Source organism: Pelodiscus sinensis, chromosome 4 (assembly GCF_049634645.1).
Source record: "Pelodiscus sinensis isolate JC-2024 chromosome 4, ASM4963464v1, whole genome shotgun sequence".
In the NCBI taxonomy this organism is placed as follows: Eukaryota; Metazoa; Chordata; order Testudines; family Trionychidae; genus Pelodiscus; species Pelodiscus sinensis.
The window spans coordinates 78,672,633-78,685,526 of record NC_134714.1 but is presented as its reverse complement, the minus strand read 5'-3'; the positions used below and the strand labels follow the sequence as shown (position 1 = coordinate 78,685,526).

The window sequence follows — 12,894 nt, the reverse complement described above, 5'->3', positions numbered from 1 at the left end:
TGAGGAGTCCATGTCTCTGGCACTGTCTTCATTCTGTTGAGTGCTCCAGACTGCCAGAGAGGCATCCGTAATTAACGTCTTCTGAGAAGGGGACAGACCCATTTTTTTGTCCTGCCACCAAGCCAGAGAGTCTTGTACCTTGAGAGGGATCATAACTAGCTTTCCTTGCTGTGGGTGCACAACCCAAGAAGCCAGAAGACAACAGAGTAAGAGTCTTGCAAACAAGGTCACAAAGGAGCAATACACTTTGTGACCCAGAAGGATGAGACATGTACACACTGATGTTTGTGGACTCTTTCTGAACTGCTTGGTATATGAATTGTTTGGAACTTGTGTGTGGAAAAGTAAGTTCTGGCTCCAAGTGAGTCTAGAGCTGTTCAAACAGCAAGGAGTCCTATGGCACCTTATAGACAAACCGAAGTGTTGGAGCATAAGCTTTCGTGGGCAAAGACCCATTTCATCAGATCCATGTCATCAGAGCTGTTCAGAAGAACTGTATTGGAACTTCAGTAAACTTTCTATATTTATGCTGATTTCTAGAGATGTTAGGACAGTGAGTAAGGATGCTATTGATTATATTACCTTCAAAGATGGTAATACCCCCATCAGAATCCAATTCTCTAGATATGGACAGACTGTTGAGATGAGATGATGGAAGTGTGTTGCACCACGACTAAAAGGGCTTGTGTGATTACCTGGATTGTTGTTGCAAATATAAAGGGAAACAGCCCGTACTGTGGGTTGTTCATAGCTGTCATGCAATCAGGTAGAAATAGCTGTCATGCACTCCTGTTTCTGCCATTGTTTGTTTGTGGTAGAAACAGGAAACTTTACTACTACCCACTCTATCCCATCTGCAATGAAACAATCTGCCCTGTAGTTGAGATGATCTTAGTAGCTTTTCAGAGATAATAACAATCTTATTCTTTGTCTGCCTAAAAAGGGAATTGGAGAGAGATGTGAAGCATATCCTAACTGTATTCCACTGTATTCTGTTCATTACCTGAGAGGGAGGACGAAAACTAAAATTGCATCATTCTGAGCCTATAATTTGCAGAATACCTCATACCCCTAATCAACTAAAGCAAAATCTTGTGCATATAGAACATTTTATATTCAGAGCAGAGCCTCAATAGTTAACTAACTCGTGTAAAACTGCACTACACTAAACACCACACAAACTGTAAACTAGCTGGTTATTTCCTCTTTAAACAGACATGGGAAAATGAACTTTGTAAAAAAACCACACTGAATATATGTTAGGATGTTAAAATTAGAGCCTGACCCAGGCAGGAAGATCAGACAAAAAGGAAGTAGAGAAAAAGTATAAGGCCACTGGTGGAATCCTCCACAGAGGTAACTTCAGGCCAGTGATAGCCTTGTCTTTGATTTACACGTGTCAAGGCTAAATTCCCACTCTGGCATGATGAATGCAGAAGTGGGGGCTCACAAAAGTACCCCAAAACCCTATCTTTCCAGGCTTTGGTATAAAACTCCCTCCCCCCCAAAAAATCTTAAAAAAACCCTAGATTTTGAGAAAAAAAAACATGCTACCACCACCCAACTAATGGTAAGAAAACCAGGGAAGAAATCACTTGGGAAATCTCAGCCCTAAAATAAAACTAGGACATTAAAAAAAATTAACCAATACCAGGTTAATACAAAAAGAGAAAGAACTTTTCTTATAACCACAATACTCCTGTTACAAGCATAATGACTAGATGGAAAAGTCACCAATTAATATACTCATGGGGGACCTTCATGGGCCAAAAGCTTAGTTAAAAAGGAGAGGAAAACCCATTTTTAAATACACAGACATCAGATTCCCATACCCAAACCATAAAACAATAGAAAAGATTTATCTAAACTTTACCCTACTTACAGATAGCGAAGAGTCTTTTCTTGGAGAGAGACATTTTGTCTGTCTCCCTCAGTTTCTGGAGAGAAAACTGCTCAGGGATAAAGGAGGGAAAAACCAAAACATTCTTTTGTCTCAGTTTGAAATCCCTATCTGCATTTCTATTGGCTGAGCAGTTACCTGGCTAGGTACAGTTAACCCCCTTAGTCTCCAGGCTGCTGCCAAGCTCTCATGGTCATGACAACCCATTCCCTGTCTCTTCCAGCCACTGTTCCTGGCTGCGGAATAGGGCTCCATACTACAGAATGCAGTGCACACAACTTTCATGGCAGTGTTGCATTGAGTCCCTCTATATGCAGTGGAACCATGATGCCTCCAAATTATTGGATGTTTTAGAAAATATTGACCTATGTGACTTGCTAACGGTGACATAGCCAGACAGTAGCAAAACCAGAGCATCTACCCCTCCCCACACCAAGGTGAAAAAAAGCCTTCATTATCACTTTCTTGCTCTTAACCTTTTTAGGGACTATTCTGTACACTAATACTCGCATGACTAGTACTCTGTAACTTTTTCTTGCGGGGGCTAGATTAGAATCAATATGCAGGTTGGACCTCCCAAAACCAGGACTTCCTCATCTGGCAATATCTATGGTCCTTCCTGGACCAGGGAGTCCTGGCTGGGGCTGGTGGCTCAGAGCCCAGAAGAGCTAAGACTGGTGCTGGAGCCCTGGTAATGCAGCAACGGCCTCAGCGGTCCTAGCAGCAGGGCTGGGTATGTGGCAGTTGCTGGCAGAGGAGCTAGGGCCAGGATGTGACAGCCCCAATAGCAGGTCTGGGGCTGGAGCAGTCCGGGATGCTGGAGCCACAGAAGCACTGTAGCACAGCAGGGGCAGAGGGCTGCCAGAGCCTGCAGCGGGGAGGGGACTGGTCTGGAGATCAGGTAATAGAGAACCTCTTCTAGTCCAGCAAATTCCCTCATTTGGGACTGGTCAGGTCCTGAGGGTGCCAAACCAGAGATGTCCAACCTGTACTGCATTTCTCTTAACAAGTGACTAAGAGTTGTACTGTAAATATTTTATGACATTTATTTATTGAATACATTATTTTAAAAAATGAAGCTATCACATATATAAATGGGGAACATTTGCAGAGGGAAAAAATAAGTTGTATGAAAGTACGTAACCAACATTAGTCTAAAATAGACTTGTTCCTTCAAACCAGTCATAAAAATGACATCAAGACTTACTACGCTAAGCACTCAGGCAAAAAGGTTTGGAAAGCAGCAATGAACAAAAAAACTAAACACAATTCATTTCTTCTTTTTGTTTACTGCTCAAATAAGTTACTGTAAGGGATAGAGTACATGAGCCTATATAAAGTAACTATCTGAATTTCCTTTGCTCCGTGCCTCTTTGTAAATCACTTGTAATTGGCTATGTGACCATTGACTGGCAAGTTTCTCCCTTCACCCACCTGAGCCATCTATTAGCCCAAATATACTACATATGGAATTACATGTGATATTTCTATTAGCACCAGATGCACTTGTCTGTGATTAATGTTATTGCTGCAAATATTACAAGAATTAATAACGATTTACCACTTATTGTAAAGCATTCATAATTTCACAATAGCTAGAAAGACACATTTATTTCTGAACTGTAACAATTTGGCACCATTTTCCATTGATTTTTATTCCTTTCAGACTGATTTTTTTTAAAAAATCTTCCCCTGGCTGCTTCTTTCATTTGACTGATAGGAATATATCTGTGACTGATATGAATCTATGCCTTCATGATGTGTGTATGTATTTAAATGATTAATTGTGTCCTTGGTAGTTATTCAGAAGCTATGCAAACCTGGAGTTTAGTAAATGCCTACGAAAAGGTGATTGGCATGTAGGGATGCACTGTACACCAGTCCTGTGACTAGGGCTAGCATTTGCTAATTTTCTTTGATATTGTCAATTATTAATACTATTTTCAAGCTGGCTGGCTCTATATTTATCATCAAGAACATTATTTAGTGACTTCTTTGCTTCTGTCCCAAGGCACACAATAACAATTTGCCTTTAAAAGATTGTTGATTCTAATAATTTGCAGGACAATATGTCAAAGAAAATTGATGTGCACCAAATATGAAATATGTTAAAAGTGCTCTTTCAATCTGTCTAAAATCCCAAATGAAGTTTTCTTCAACAAAGGTTCATTTCATACATCTAAAGCTAGGCAAAATATTCTTCAGACAATTTATTTGATCATTTTAGCCCTTAATTACTCATAGCAAGACTTCAGCTTTTTAAAATGTGCTTATTACTTAATGGATTTTTTTACTATAACTGCAGAAAACAGATTTTATGCAAAGTTATTCGAATACATGAGATGCTGGTGAAGTGTTCACTACGGCAAGGTTTTTGACTGTTGAGTATTCATTGCTACATTGTTTCCTCATCTCCTCCATCTATCTACATTCAGTTATATATTCAGTTGTCCTTTCTTGCTTATTCATAAAATCTAAGCCTTTTGGGGCCGGAAGAATTTATGTTTATACTATCTAGCACATCCTGGTCTTGGTCTATGATTAGGGCTCTTAGGCTATCCAACAATTAATAAATCAGCATAAATAATCTGACTGGCCACCTAAAACACGTGTTGTTAATTCTACTCCATGTGCAGGTGACTAAAAAGTAATCTATGGAATCCTGAATTTGTGTGAAAAGCTTTTTTTTTTACACACATTCAAACACTTTGAAAAAAAAATTAAAAATTTAAATTAAAATTCAGTAAAATAGTTAACTGTTTTTTAGACTTTTCTTTATGAAAAGTAAATTGAATTTTATCACTGTATGCATTAAGAAATCAATATAGTTGTTTATTTCAATTCAGGCTTTTGTACCTAAGATAAAAGGTACAGAATGACTTTTCAATCACTAAAATGGCAGCAGTTAGAGAGGATGAAAAACACATTTGCTTATCATTGATATTAAATATTTGCCTTCATTTCAATTCCAATATCTTTCCTCTCTCTTCCACTTAAAGTAATTTAGTTATCTATTCCACTTTATTTTTGACTGCCTTGTTGTAAAACGTTAGTTAATGGCTCTGCTAAAGAAAATGGTTGCATGTTAGAATACTTAATCAGTCCTAGACACTCATGGTGGGCTCCCAAATGAACTTAGGTGCCTAATTTCCATCGTTAGGCTTCACTGTTATCTTCAAAATGCCTAAACTCAATGAATGGTTAATTTATTGCCTCTGCTCATGCATACTAGTACTTCAGGTCCAGTGCCCACATGTTTATCTCCCATCCGAGACCCAAAAGCCTTCACAAAAGAGATTGAAGAATTAAATAGAATTGAGGCAGAGAGACTGGCATTAGAGTCATTCTAAAAGTTAGAGCACTACCCTGAGAGACAGTAGATCCCTGTTCAAATCCTTCCTCCTCTTCAACAAGAGGAGGGATTTGAAGTGGGGGAATCTGCCACATCCTAGGCTAAACATTATGAAGTAAGTTGTCCCGTCCACCTGTTCTGGTTTTAGTCCCATATGCAACGTTGGGGGCCCAATAGCTGTCTTCCCCATTTGTGGATCACTGTGGGAGGTGGGTACTGCCTTGCAGCTTGTATTTAAGTGCCTGTTTCCAAGAGAAGGGCAGGAATTATCACACACCCTCTGATAAATATCTCCCATTGGCTAATTTTAGCTCCTTCCCACTTAGCATGCTGGCTTTGTGGATTGCTTTCTTAGATACTCATCTTTCTCCATTCAATGTATAGGGTGCTTAGGCACCTAATTCAGGCTTTGTGGCGAGCGGTGATATTCCTGTGATTTACTAGGCACCTAAATGTTAGGTGCTGTGATGTGCAGCATTGTAACACATAGATTCCATCTTTAGCTCCCAGAGTTCTGAAAAGGAATGTCATGGGAACCTGGGAATTGCCATACTGGATCAGGGCAATGGCCCATTCAGTTCTTCTAATCTTTTCCTTTTGTCAAGTACCTTTTGCTTCAGGAATAATTCATTTTCTCCATAGGAAAGTTATTTGGTTACGTGCCACAGAATCAAAATGAGCTATCCTATCTGCAAACTACAAATTCCATACCTAATTCCATTGACATCAGTGGAAAGCCTCCAATTTAAATTGGTTTTGATACAAACTCTATATTCTTGTACTGTTGTACCGAAATGTTTTATATAATGCCTTATTGCCTTTGCAACTTTCTGAACAAGCAGACCCCCATTTTTAACTATCAATTCTGTTTTTTATACACCACAGTAATTCCTTTAAATGTAGAACATTTGCTCCTGGTTTACTACAGAGTTCATAAGATAGAAGTCTGGCCTAGAGAGTCCAGAACACTAGGTAGTAGGTAGTTAGAACCTTTGATATCTTGTGTTCTTATTCATTGAAAATATTTCATGAGTTTACTCAAATCTTCATTTAATTCCACCTTTCAAAGCCTACTTAAGTACATTAGAGTCCTGATCCTTATGCATATAATTAACTTTGATTCCAACCTACTAAGTGGGGTTATTCAAAGTAGTACTGGAAACAAGCCCACTTGGAACCAGCAGTAGAAGGAAGATTAGAGGCAAAGAAGCACTGGGCTGGATTTAGGGGAACTAGTCTGAGAATATTAGATTGTTTTAATTGCACCTAGGGCAGCACTTTTAGGTACTTTTAGGGCATGCTTTTTATGTGCATTAAACTCACACAGCTCTTTAACTGAAAATGAGGCCGCATAAAAGTCCAAAATTGGTCACAAGAAGTCACTCTAGAAAATATTGGGCCCTATAATTTTTCTGCATTTCAGTTTCCCTTATTTGTGTAATAAGGATTTTTTGCTCACACAGAGGTGTTGTGACGATTAATTAGTTAATGTTTGCATTGTGCCTGGAAGAAGTGAAGTGTTAAGTATTATTATTACAGTGCTAGGAAGTTGTAGAGTGCCAAGTATTGCTATTAACAATGCTCTCACTTATTTTCCTTTGTCTCAGAGACAAAACAGTAATTTCCAGCCTTCTGATTTTTTGGAGCATATTGTGATTTAATTTCATTAATGTTTCCTATTTGTTTATTAAATTTTATATCCCAGTCTCTGTGGAACACCCATGATTGTCTTTACTTTTAAGGTCACCAAATAACCCTGAGAATGCTAATAGAGATGTAATATCAACACTCATGTGGCTGTGTCTAAACTACATCCCTTTTCTTGAAAAAGGGATATAAATTAGACACTTGGATATTGCAAATGAAGCCAGGATTTAAGTTTCCTGTGCTTCATTTGTATAATGGTGGTCGCGATTTTTTTGAAACAGGGCTTTTCGAAAGAAAAAATGGTCGTTTAGAAGGGGATCGAACAAAAATAAAACACTTTTTGAGGAGTACAGGATCTTTTGAAAAAGGGTTTTATTTTCGATCGATCCCCTTCTAAACAGCCGTTTTTCTTTTGAAAAACCCCGTTTCAAAAAAACCCGTGGCTGCCATTATGCAAATGAAGTGTGGGAAATTTAAATCCCAGCTTCATTTGCAATATCGAAGTGTCTAATTTACATCCCTTTTTTGAGGAAGGGATGTAGTTTAGACACAGACTTAGTATGCTAATGCCATATGTCTGTTTATTGACAACAGCTGAAGCACTATCAGTAAGATAGGACTAAATATGTTCTGTGCTCAGTTTACTTCCCACAAGACATTATAGGTAATTTCATAGTTCAGTATTTAGATGCGACATTTCCTGGATTTGGTATTTAAGGAAATAGCCAGACGTAGTTAAATATCAGTATTTCACAGACAGAAACTTTTCTAGGTCTGCAACTGAAGCCAGGGAGTGCTAAATGAATCTGTGGAAATAGGAGTGCAAGGGTTGACTTTAAACCATGTTTCTTCTCCTCTGATCCTGAAGCCCCATTAGTGCACAGCTAGTTCCCATTCAGCTGCCAGTCTGATCCCAGTGCACTTTAACTTATGGCTGCCTCTGGCCCCAAGAAACTGTTACAAAAGCCATAGATCATTGGGATGCATGCTGGCAGCCATGTGGGGATAATATAGGAACTGTAATCATGGGTCAATGATATCCACAGTTTCCCTTGTGCAATGGATAGTTAATCTCATTTTAGGACACCTTTGAACTGCAGTGAGCCTTCCCTGGTATATAACAGAGTCAGAACATATGCTAGATTCTGATCTCTGTTATATCATTTATAACACCATCATTGAAACCAATGGGATTCCCAAAGGAAAAAAAAAGAATGTCAGTGTAACCAAGATCAGAATTGGGCTGTGCTTTATTGCTTTCAAGAACTGCTTATTACTTTAAGTCTCAATGAAATACTGACTGCCCTAACTCACTTGTATAGTTCTTTATATAAAAGCAGATTGTTCACACAAGCTCAGGATCATGCTTTGTCAAACATATGTTTTGCAGAAGAGGCTAGATTGAAAAAGAATCTCAAGTGGAGATGGGTAAAAGTCAAAAGTAATTTAATTAAAACTGTCAATTAAAAAAACCCACCTGAATCATTCTTTGCTACAAAAATTTGTATTGACCCAAAGTGGTTGCCTATAATTTTTACTGACCAAAACCAGATTGGAATGAATACATTTATTTCCAAAGAAAGGCCAATTATTTGCAGAACATTCTTAATTTTTAAGATTTGACCACCTCTGTTCACAAGTAACTCCATCATGGTTTAATTATGAAGATTCAAGGAGTTCAGATAAAATTTAACTAGACTTATTCACAAGACTCTATATCCATACAACTCCAGAAGTTTTCCAGAAGTTAGGTCCATCAGTGGCTATTAGCAAGGATGGGTAGAAATGGTTTTCCTACCCTCTGTCTGGAAATGTGTGACAGGAGAAGGATCACATGAGGATTACCTATTGTGTTCCCTCCCTCCAGGGCATCTCGTGTTGGCCACTGTCGACAGACAGGATACTGGGCTAGCTGGACCATTGATCTGACCCAGTATGGCCATTCTTATGTTCTTTCAATCAAATCTGAATCTCATAACTTCAAGCCCCATTTCTAATCTGAGGAGACATTCCATTTTCTTGCAATCTCTCACTATATATTATGTGACCAGTTTGTTTTTCTGTGAGATTGCATAACTTGATTTAAATCACATTGATTTGTTTGAGAGCCATATTGGTTTATCTGAAATACTGAATTATAAAGCTTTGTGTAGTCTGATAAAATTGAAAATGATGTTATGTAATTTATTGCTTTCTTTCTAAATTATCATTAGCAAGTGGAGCAGCCTGGTTTCTGTATATGATTAATTGATTTTTTTTCTCTGTGATATATCGGTGTTGGGTTGTTTATATATGACATTATAGAATACCAATCAAGGTTGAACTTCACATATTGACTTTCATTCTTGTTTTGGGGAAGAAAATATAGGGACCCTTCCTTATGTGGTATGGGCAAATGTATTACAGTGTGCTCAGTTTATCACTAAAAGCTCAGAGTTAGAGACCAGTGTCAAAATATCTATAGTGATGATCATGCAATTGATTGCTCTAGAGAGCTTCTTTCATAGTGAAATATGTCATTCATTAATTTACAGGATTGTTCTGCAGGAGTATTCATTGTTTATTAATTTACACAATGAGAGATCTTGGATAAATGTAAAATTCTTTCTTGATCATGGTATTTTCATGTGCATCATTCCATGAAGTTAGCTACATTTTGAAATTTACTAATGCAAAAAAACCCCCAAAATTAAGATGCTAAAACATCTTACAGCTAGAGAAATGATTCTTTTGTGGGAAAAAAACAACTCATGTTAAAAGAGAGAGCTGAGTTTTTAGGAGAAAAAGAGATGTGGGCACATGTAATCACCTTGGGTGCATCTACATTGCACCGTAACTCAAAATAAGATGCACAGTTCGAGCTACGCAAATTGTGTATCTTATTTCAATGTTATTTTGAAATAGCTTATTTTGTCATTTGTCATTGTCTACACAGCGCCAAATTTTGAAATAAAGCACTATTCCAAAACATCCCTTACTCCTCGAAGAATGAGGTTTACAGAGATGTCAGAATAGCAAACCTGAAATAATGGGCTTGCTGTGAAGACGCAGTATAGCTATTTCAAGATACTCTGGTATCCCAAAATATCATTGCAGTATTGATGTACCCTTACTCATTTCTAAATTACAGGTATCTCTGGAGTGGTATGGAGCAGTGATTCTGTACAAACTTCACTTTACAACACATGAAATATAGACTAGCTTCTCTAAACGAATCTATAAGTGCAGATTCAGATAGGTAGAAGGTAATTACCCAGATTGGTAGTTGGTCAGGATTTGGGAAGAACACTTAGGGTATGTCTACACTACCACCCTAGTTCGAACTAGGGTGGTTAATGTGGTCATACGAACTTGCAAATGAAGCCCGGGATTTCAATTTCCTGGGCTTCATTTGCATGTTGCCGGGAGCTGCCATTTTTAAATGTCCGCTAGTGCGGACTCCATGCCCGCAGCTACACGCGGCACGAACTAGATAGTTCAGACTCGGCTTCCTATTCCGAACTATCTGTACGCCTCGTGGAACGTGGCGTACAGATAGTTCGGAATAGGAAGCCGAGTCCGAACTATCTAGTTCATGCCGTGTGTAGCCACGGGCACGGAGTCCGCACTAGCGGACATTTAAAAATGGCAGCGCCCGGCAACATGCAAATGAAGCCCAGGAAATTGAAATCCCAGGCTTCATTTGCAAGTTCGTATGACCACATTAACCACCCTCGTTCGAACTAGGGTGGTAGTGTAGACATACCCTTAGAAACTCATGGGAAAACATAAGATTAGTAATGGCAGTGAGTATTTAAGGCAGGGGTGGGCAATAAAATTGTGGTGGTTTGCTAGCATTAGCCCCTGGCAGGTCACTTCTCTATTTTAACTGTGCATCCACAGATATGGACGATTACAGTTCCTGTTGGCTGTGGATTGCTGTTCCCAGCCAATGGGAACTGTGGGAAGTGGCACAGACTGGGACATCACTCCCCACAGCACCAATTGGCCAGGACAGGTGATCCACAGTCAACGGGAGATGCAATTACCTATACCTGCGGAGGCACAGTTGTGTATATATAGCAGTGGTGACCCATCACAGACTAACCCTGGTGAACTTGATCCAGCAACTAGTCTAAGGACAAATTTACATCTGACCCAGAAGAATGGATCTCCAGTTACATTGTCAGGGCCTTTCTGACAATAAGTCAATACTACAGCTGGTCAACAATTTCCTTTTTTATTTTTCCAATAGAAAATAGGTTGTTTGAAAATGAACATTTTCATGGGAAATGTTTCTTTATAAATGTTCAGATGTGTGTGGTGGGGAGTAAAAAAATAAAAACTGAAAACAAAATAATTACAGTTTTTGAAAGGAAACCAGAAAACCAAAATTGAGTCAAAAATAAAAAGAAAATCAGTAAATTGTCTTTTAAAAATAATAAAAAGCTCATGTTTTTTAAAGTATTTCTCTGAAAATATTTACCATTTTCTGACAAGCACTAGTCAGTGGTGAAGCAGAGGAGATATCACTGCCAACACTTCTGATAACATCTGGATTTTTCTCCCATCCAAGTACTGACCTGGACCAACCCTGCTTAGTTTAATGAGATTTGATGAAGTCATAGCCTGAGGTGATATGACTTAAGAGGAAGTGAACAGCTGGGCCAGCCATGATTTCTGACAAAAATTAAATTGAACGAAGGCAAACAACTAGAAAGCAAATAGGTCAGAAGAGAAGAATGATTCATTTCAGCAATTTCTTTCTTCGATGGAATTGCCTGAGAAATAAATTTGGTAAATGTAAAGTACAAATAAAGCCAGGAATAACTGGGAATCATTTTTCCCATTTGGTTTTATGAATTAATTGAAAAATAACCCTCACTCACGTTAAATAGAAACGTATTGAGAGAAAGGTGCTAAGCAAGAGTGTCGGACTCGAGCCTTAACTAATTAGTATGGGGGCTGGGTGAGTAGGGAAGCCTGCCAAACATTTCATCATGAAACCCTTCTCCTCGTGAAGAAATCCATAGAGTGTATTGCCATTTACGCTGCCACACCAGAGTCCAAGATTTAGCCCTTATACTCTAAGAGTTTGGAATGTGAGCTTTTTATCTATAGGTATTCTATTGATATTATTTATTAATTATGTGCATTTTCAAAGTGGTTAGGAACCCCAATGCTGAACCAGGACCCACTGTATTAGGAGCTGCACAAACACAGAACACTTAAATTGCACATTCTGTACCAAAGAGTGTGTAATCTAAGTGTCCATGATTTGGTCCATATTATCTATCTGGGTCCAACTGCTGGTACTTTGTTCCAGTGACTGGAGGAATGATAGGTCTAGGATTTGGGCAGTATAAGTGCTTTCATGAACTGAGCTGTAAGTGCATGTTCTGTGCATGATTCAAATACATCTACTATTTTCTTTTCTCCAATCAACAGAACTACTGCTCTGAGAGACTTTTTGAAAAGGAGATAATAGAAAGTGATAAATGGGTCCTTATTTCTCATATTAGAAATTATCAGAAAGATGAATCATTTCACATCAGTACACCTTAGCTAAGCTTGGCCTTGCCCTGCTCATCAAGGTCTTTCAATTCAGCACCTCCATTGTATTACCAGTTGAGAAGAGTAGGTGAAGGAAGATGAGCAGAAAAGCTGCACACTAGCCTAGAGCTAAAATAGTTGAATTTTTTAAAAGTGCTAAACAACTGTGATGAGACCAATATGCTGGGAGAAGGCTGCCAGTATATATATAGTGGTAAACACTTAATAACCTCTTTGTTGTGTTGATGGAAATGATTAATGAATTTCCCACTATACGTTGCACCTTTCAAAGATAGTAACTGTCAGAAACTGTCTTGTCTATGATCCACTTGAATGTATCTTGTCTGGAAGGAAACAGAACTCTGGAGCAAATTGAATGCAAGGAATCCAGGAATTCAAACTCTGCCACTATTGAACTCAAGGCAGCAAAATACTGATCTAGGATGCAACAAGTGCTTGGCTT

At 38.4% G+C, this 12,894-nt stretch overlaps 1 non-coding gene across 1 annotated transcript; it reads left to right on the top strand.

Moving 5' to 3' along the window:
• The first annotated feature begins 2,593 nt into the window (after positions 1–2,593).
• LOC112546032 (small nucleolar RNA SNORA17) lies at positions 2,594–2,687 on the top strand. The gene has a single exon (XR_003089645.2). It is a non-coding gene; the product is annotated as a small nucleolar RNA SNORA17 (small nucleolar RNA).
• Positions 2,688–12,894: the final 10,207 nt, after the last annotated feature.